The sequence below is a fragment of the Gymnoscopelus microlampas genome (assembly GCF_963454915.1).
Source record: "Gymnoscopelus microlampas genome assembly, chromosome: 22".
NCBI lineage: Eukaryota > Metazoa > Chordata > Actinopteri > Myctophiformes > Myctophidae > Gymnoscopelus > Gymnoscopelus microlampas.
In genome coordinates, this window is record NC_139959.1 from 31,359,988 (window position 1) to 31,367,849 (window position 7,862).

Below are 7,862 nucleotides of genomic sequence, written 5' to 3' on the forward strand. Positions count from 1 at the left end.
AATAATATGCTAGATTGATTCTAAATAATTGATGACTAAAATGAACAGATCTAAAGATCTACATCTTGTCGCAATTCGATGCGTTGTGAGCTTGTAGATCTGTTTGTTTGTTTTTTACAAGCAATGCATTCTGGGCCATGAGCAGTGTTGCCATATCTGCTTATTATAAGCGACTTTGGGCTTGTTTTTCTGTAAAGTTGCTTGTAAATATTGGTAGTTGCGGGTTGCTTTTTGGGGGGGGGGGGGGGGGGGGCTTGTTTCTAAATTGTAGTTATTTGGGCTTGCTTCCATTTAAAAAAAATGTTTAAACCAGTTCTCAAACATTTGCATGTCAAGGATGCCGAAATGAATGTCTTTTTTCGCAGACTCCTATCTGTTTCAAATAATATTCCAAATATTTCACCTTTTCTTTTTGAAAATGGCAGATCTACAAGCTCACAACGTGTCGCAAATGCGACGCACGGTGAGCTTGTAGATCGGCTATTTTCAAAGAGCCAATGTGTGGTTTAAAGTGCAGGCTTGTTTTCATAGACCTGGCTCCTTATTTCTCTCACACAATCTGGCAACACTGGCTCGAGACACTGGCTCGCGACGCAGCGGGAATAAAGACTTTTAGTCTAAAGAAAGTTAGACAAATTGTGTTGCTTTGGATTCAAAAAGAATTATAAACCGTCTTCAGAGAAGATAAAAGAAAGAAGAAGAAGCGGAGGACATTTTAGGTGAGTGTTGACACACAGAAATACTATTTATGTAGGCTTTTTAGCCTAAATAAGTGCGTAGGCTGCATGTCTTGATGTTTTTGAAGTCAATCACAAGTCATCATGAACCAACTCTATGGTCACGACACATTGTTTAGTTATTTAATTTGTCTTGATAAAGGTATTATGACAATAATTACAAGAAATGATAGTGGGATATACAATATAATGTATAATATATGCTACTGTCTGTACAGTACCTGTGCTGCTCAAAAGAGAGAGAGAGAGAGAGAGAGAGAGAGAGAGAGAGAGAGAGAGACAGACGCTTTCAGTGATGAAGCTACAGAGTGTTTTAATAGCCTGCCTATATCCCGTGAACTCTGAACAATAATGATTCCTTATCTGTGTGTGTGTGTGTGTGTGTGTGTGTGTGTGTGTGTGTGTGTGTGTGTGTGTGTGTGTGTGTGTGTGTGTGTGTGTGTGTGTGTGCGTGCGTGTGTGGCCAAAACGAATGGTTTGCAGCCCTACTACCCCTCCCACAAAGAGAAGAAAACCGTTTGAAGGTAAAGTGATATTGTTTTGTTAAATATTAAAGTAATCATTGCTTGTTCAGTAACAGGGCTCTCCCAGACTCTCCACCTCTTTAGTAAGCCCAAATTTAACCAATCAGAACTCATACAGGATACAGGATAAATAAGTGCAATTGGAAGTGATGACACAAAGAAGTGGGCATACAAAATTTGAAACTGAATTGTCTAGAGAGAGATGGAGAGACCCCTGCTTTAACCCATTTAGACCAGGAACGCATTTGTGTAATTTTTTTTATTTCTTTGGCTAGACCTTTGGCTTCAAAAATAGCAGATCTACAAGCTCATAGCGTGACACAGAGTGGCACGCTATGAGCTTGTAGATCTGCTATTTTTGAAAATCTTTGAATATATGTTTTTTAAAGCGAACATTTGTACCTCAAATCTTTATCCTTTTATGTTCAAAAACTTTTAGGATTTAGAGAACATTTTTAGAATCGGCCCCAGGTCTTAATGGGTTAAAGCTGCACTGTGTAGCTTTCCTCTTCTACCCCGGATTTGAACCCGGTTTCCTGAGCAAGTGCTGTAACCTTTTACCTTTGAGCTAATAGAGCCGGCCTGCTTGCTCAGGGGATAAATTGAATCTTGACCATCAGATCAAAATTCATGTCAGATCCTGTGCCTAGGTGAGACATGACCTTGACACCATCTAAATGTCTCAATAGAAGAGCAGGGAGACGAAATACAACCACCCCAATTATATAAGTTATATAGTATTATTTGTATTAACATACTCTAACATACAGATTGTATAAGTTATTGTATTAATATACTCTACGATACAGGTTGCATAAAATTACATTTTATTCCACTTTAACTTTCTAACAAAAAACATCTTGTTTTATCCAAAATATATCACTTGCACTACCTTTAGACTCTGACTCGTCTGAATACGGTGGAGATGCTGTTACCCAAGCTATCCACGACGAAATGTCAAGTACAGTCATACCCAGAAGAAAGCCAAAGAGTTGGAGCTGGACCTACAGCATCTTAAAACTAAGTAAGCAATTACTAATTTTAACGAAACAATTGCATGAGTTTGCTCTTCTCTTTTTGTATATATCTATATGTTGGTTATTTGTTCTCATGTTCTTTTTTTACTTAGATCTTGACCACAAATGTTAAAAAACATTATATAGAAAGCATGTTATATGGAGTGGACAGATGCTAGGTTCATTATTAAACTGGTATCCTACTAAGGCATACATCAATTCAGTTTTTATTTTTCGTACCCTGTTCATGCTTTAAGATGCAACAAATTAGAGATTGCAAAACAGAAACTGGAGGAAGGGCCCCAATATAGCTCTGCATTAAAGCCTGACATCCCTGCTGCAGATAAGCAAACCAGTGACAGCATAGGTGTGTTTAGACAGTGATACTGTTCTACGGAAAATGGTGACAATGTGTACAATATAAGTACTGTGATACTGCCAAAAGGAGCTTAAATATGATTCTCTACATTTTCAGTTGCAACTTCCTCCGTTTCCTCTTCCCCCGAGTCAGACGATTTGGCATCGACACCTGGGATGTTTGACACCAACAGTGACAAGGTATTGAAGAAACATACTGTGTAGGACAGTGGTTCTTAAAAGTGGGGTCCCAGGGGGTTTCACAGTGTCCCCAGCTAAATAAGAAACAGTTAAGCACAAAAGCACCATTTCAAAAATAGGCAACGTGTCATGATGCATCGTGAGCTTGTAGATCAGCTATGTTTTGCTATTTTTGAACTATTTTTGAACAGTTTTGCCTATGGCATGCACAAAATAGGGATGCCAGGTGGAAAAGGTTAATTTCACTACTATTTTACCAGCTAGAATGTAATCCAATGACAATGTACTGTATAAGAATTACTTTAACTCTCCCCACCTACAGTATAGACAGTTGTAGAATTCTGTACTAAATCTAATCCAACAATTAACATCTTCTCTATTGGAGGTCCATGGCACCAACTCTTTTCTAAATGGGTCCACATTTGGGGGTCCTTGAAAATGTAATTTCTTTACAGTAAATTCTGTTTGAAGTGTGCCTGCTTTTGTCAAAAATGAGTCTGGGAAATGTCATGGTAAAATGTTTTTTAATTTCTAAAACATGTGTTGTTTTCTTCTGTTTCAGGTCCACATTGGCTCTGGTGTGTGGCTCGAAAAGGAGATCTGGAAGATGGTGGCAGGCAGCAAACACCAAGGACTCCCTGTTCATGAAGGAGCTAGCTTTTGCCATTTGGGGGACAACAACCCTGAAGACCATGCAGGAGCCTTACAAAGAATGTCCCACTAGCAAGGGGGAGGCCAAACCCCCCTGACCGCAGGACTCAGAGGTATGTTTACTGAGGGGTGGGGGGGTTCATTATGACTTGATCTCATAATTCAATCTGCTCTGTGCATGACTGTAGTTCTCTTTTCCAGAAGGTGGAATTCCCGTTAGCGTTACCTGTTCAGTTTTTCATACCTTCATTTGGTTGTCTCAGCAGCATACTGTTTCAACCAGAAACACGTGTCTCCAATTTATATCTGCTGCCGAGCCAATCAAATGAAGCTATGAAAAACTGAACGGGAAACGGGAATGTCACCTTCTGGAAAAGAGATTATATTAAGCTTATTAATCAATCATAAAAGAAAATACTCTATTGTAATAAAATAATCGATTTTAGGGCTGAACATTTTTTATGTCTACTCACTCTGTGTTTCGTTGATAGGTCGTGGACAGTTTAGAAACCTGCCTACCTTTGACATCATCGGTAGGCAGGTTTTGGTCATTTAGAACAACTTTATTTGTTCATTATTAATGCAAGAACAATGGCTTCTACTTCTGCATGCAAACTTTCCAGGTAGAGACACACTGTAGTTTCTATTAGCTTGGGATCTTCATTGGTGATGTCACTGGTAGGCAGGTTTCTGAAATGACCACATTCCACCAATGAGTGGCAGAACGAGTAGACAGAAATGGTGCCATTGTATAATGAACATTAGCGAGGACCAGTTATATGAAGATAAGGTTGAAAATGGGTGAAGTTTAAGTTACTTTAAGCTTTTTCTCAAAACATCACAATTCATACAACTCACCGCATGCAGTATAAGCTAATTATATTTGTTTAATTGTTGGGGGTTCTTGTTTTTTTCTTTCAGACTGTTTCCATTGGTGGCTGCAGGGGCAGAACATTCTCACAAAGAGGAAGGCCATGGACCATGGCCAGGACATCAATAGAAAGGACAAGAAATTGTGTGTCTGTGTAGGGGGGGGGGGGGGGGGGGGGTTGATATGGGGGTAATGCTTTATAGCGCCACCAGCAGGCCGATTTTTGCAAGACACATTTTTGGCTACAACTTTACAGATGTTTTCCAAACATCACACAAATTGGTATACAGTATCTCCATAGTCATGTAATCAAGACTGATCTGTCCGATTTTTCATATTCTCTCACTCTTTTCCAGTCATTTGAACACTGTGTGTGTGTTAGTGTGTTCCTCAGGTTGAAGTTCATGTATTTATGTGTTTATTTATACATTTATTTGTTATTTAAATGTTGTTTTTGAGTTTTTTCATAAGTGTTTAATAAAGTATTGTTATGTATGAAATTGATACATGATTATTTATTCCTTTGTGGATTTTGCTCACTTTTATATAGGCTACTGTAGGCTACTGTTTTTTAAATATACCACGTGCTGTGGGCACCTGGCTGAAATTTACCATGATCATGCATCCTCTCCAGCAAAGTTGTTCACTGCATACCAGAATACACCTGAATACAATAAAAAACAGACTTAAACCAGCTTAAACCAGCTACCAGCTTAAACCAGCTAAACCATCATAAATACCAGCTACCAGCTTAAACCAGCCTTGACCAGCAAAATCATCATAAATACCAGCTACCAGCTTAAACCAGCTACCAGCTTAAACCAGCAAAACCTACCAGCTTAAGCTGGTCAACCACCAAGACCAGCTAAAAAGTGGCGAAAACACAGCTTAAGCTGGTGAAAACACACCTAAAACTGGCGAAAACACACCTTAAGCTGGTCAACCACCAAGACCAGCTAAAACCAGCTAAAACCAGCTGGTCCAGCTTAGGCTGGTCTAAGCTGGTTTTTTCAGCAGGGTATTCTTCTAAAGCAAACATTTTTAACTAAAATCTTGGCTTCTGGGGGGTCCCTGGAACTAAATATTTAGAGATGGCACCGAGTGCCGAACTATGAGCTTGTAGATCTGCTTTTTTTTTTTATCTTGGACATTTGCGTAAATCTTTGAATATATATTATGTTTTAAAGCGAACATTTGTAACTCAAATCTTTGCTTCTGGGGATTCTACAAATGTCTTCTTAATCTCTTATCTTTTAGAAAACTCAAAACCTTTTCATGTCAAGGACGAGGAAAGAAGGTATTTGGCCGCGGACCCCCATCTCAAAATATGTTGTTCCAGGGACCCCCAGAAGCAAAGCTTTGAGTTACAAATGTTTGCTTTAAAAAAATATGTATTCAAAGATTTGAACAAATGTTCACGTTTTTTTCCCAAAAATAGCACATCTACAAGCTCATGGCGCGCCACTCGGTGCCGCGCTATGAGCTTGTAGATCTGCTCATTTTTGAATCGCTCAAAGAAATCTTAAAAATGACACAGATGCGTTTTCCCGGTCTTAATGGGTTAAAACGCTGGGTGTAATAATCTGGAGCTCTCAGAGCATCGGCCTCTAACCTGTGAAATCTAATTAAGCCCCCCCCCACCCCCCGCCGGAAACAAACAGAAAAATAGGCATTACTAATCAATCAGCCAGAAATAAGATAAAAGGAGAAGAGAGAAGGGAGAGGCGTGATGGAAGGGCTGAACCGCCGAGATAAGGAGAGCTTGTGATGCCGCAGCCTGCCTAACCTCTTGCTTCTGCTGTGGCCTGGTGCCATGTGCCAAGCGCATCATGTGTTAATGCTGTGGGATATCCCTTTGTTTTAAGTCATTAGAAAACAGTGATTCTCAGACTTTCTTTAACTAGAGGCTCACGCCCATGTCGCGCCGCCGATCCAACCGGTTTGCCCGTACATGGGCGTGTCAGAGGCACCCAGGGGACACATCGGGACGAATTGGTGTTGTTCGTCATCATCATCTTCAATATACGTGAATTATTATTTTTGAGTGGCGTAGCCGCTCCTATAAGTGGGTTTGGGACCCATCCGTGGTCGAAGTTTTCTTTCCGTCGTGAAAATGTGTCTTTCGCTGTACTGTGATTGGCTGATTGGTATTCAGACCCTTTGCTTAGTACTGTGATTGGCTAGCGAGACGCATGATGAAATTAATAACCCATAAATAGCCCCACTCACTTAAAAAAAAAAACTTTTTTTTCAAGTGAGCTTCCATCACTGTGATGACCACTGTTGTTTTTAAATAGCACCGCTCACTTCACACTGGGTGTGATTTTTGAGTGGTGCCAACCACTCCTATATCTGACTTTGTCTGTGTGTCCGGGTGTATGTCCAATAAACAAACATTGATGACAACATCAATACGGGGCTCATCAAAGGCACCACTCTCTTCACACAGGGTGTGATTTTTTAATTACATTTTCATCCCACGATTTTGTAACCCATTTTTTCACCCAGTGCCAATTGCCTATGTAATCCTGGGCGCTACTCTCCCTCTGCCAGCCTGGGGAGAGCCCAGAACTGAGCTCATGCTTCCTTCAATGCATGAGGACTGAGCAGGCCGCTTCTCATCACCTGACAGGGTGATGAGAAGGCTGACTCCATATTATGTGCATTTGACTCCATAGTGTGTGCATTTGACTCCATAGTGTGTGCATTTGACTCCATAGTGTGCGCATTTGACTCCATAGTGTGTGCATTTGACTCCATAGTGTGTGCATTTGACTCCATAGTGTGTGCATTTGACTCCATAGTGTGTCCATTTGACTCCATAGTGTGTGCATTTGACTCCATAGTGTGTGCATGTGACTCCATAGTGTGTGCATTTGACTCCATAGTGTGTCCATTTGACTCCATATTGAATCCATTTGACTCCATATTGTGTGCATTTGACTCCATATTGAGTCCATTTGACTCCATATTGTGTGCATCTGATGCCTCAAGGGCCGCTGTGACGGTTTCCGTTGCGTCAGTGCTGACAGGGGGGTAGTGAGGGCCCTCAAAGGTGGTCCACCAACCGACTGACCCACCCATTAGGCAATTTTAATATATAAAAGGACACCCATAGCTCGAGAGTGTACAAATGGAACCATCTGGACCCGTAAAAATACTTTCCCTCAACCCTACTGTTCCCTCAGCCCTATGTTCACTTAAAAGTATGTTCCCTCAACCCTATGTTGTGAAAACAGGACAAACAGAAAGATAAACAGACACACAGAGAAAATATAGTACTAGGACATGCACGCCCGCACGCACGCACAGGAGACAGACAGAAAGAGAAAGAGACGGAGACAGAAGCAGAGAGACAGAGGTGACGTCTCCAATGCTAATTTGGCATATGGTGTCTGTGAGTCACCACCTCTCACTGTCTGTCCTGAAGCCTGGTCTGAATGAACCATGCTGCTCTCTCTCTCTCTCTCTCTCTCTCTCTCTCTCTCTCTGTGCAAACGTAGTA

The 7,862-nt window shown here is 40.9% G+C and overlaps 1 long non-coding RNA gene across 2 annotated transcripts; it reads left to right on the forward strand.

The window, feature by feature from the left end:
- Positions 1 to 582: 582 nt before the first annotated feature.
- On the forward strand, positions 583 to 4,517 carry LOC311039425. Of its 2 annotated transcripts, XR_014600164.1 has the most exons (6): positions 583 to 719; positions 1,221 to 1,261; positions 2,160 to 2,285; positions 2,753 to 2,835; positions 3,398 to 3,599; positions 4,408 to 4,517. It is a non-coding gene; the product is annotated as an uncharacterized lncRNA (long non-coding RNA). The 2 variants fall into 2 exon arrangements; XR_014600165.1 differs by lacking the exon at positions 4,408 to 4,517 and having other exon boundaries at positions 3,398 to 3,914.
- Positions 4,518 to 7,862: the final 3,345 nt, after the last annotated feature.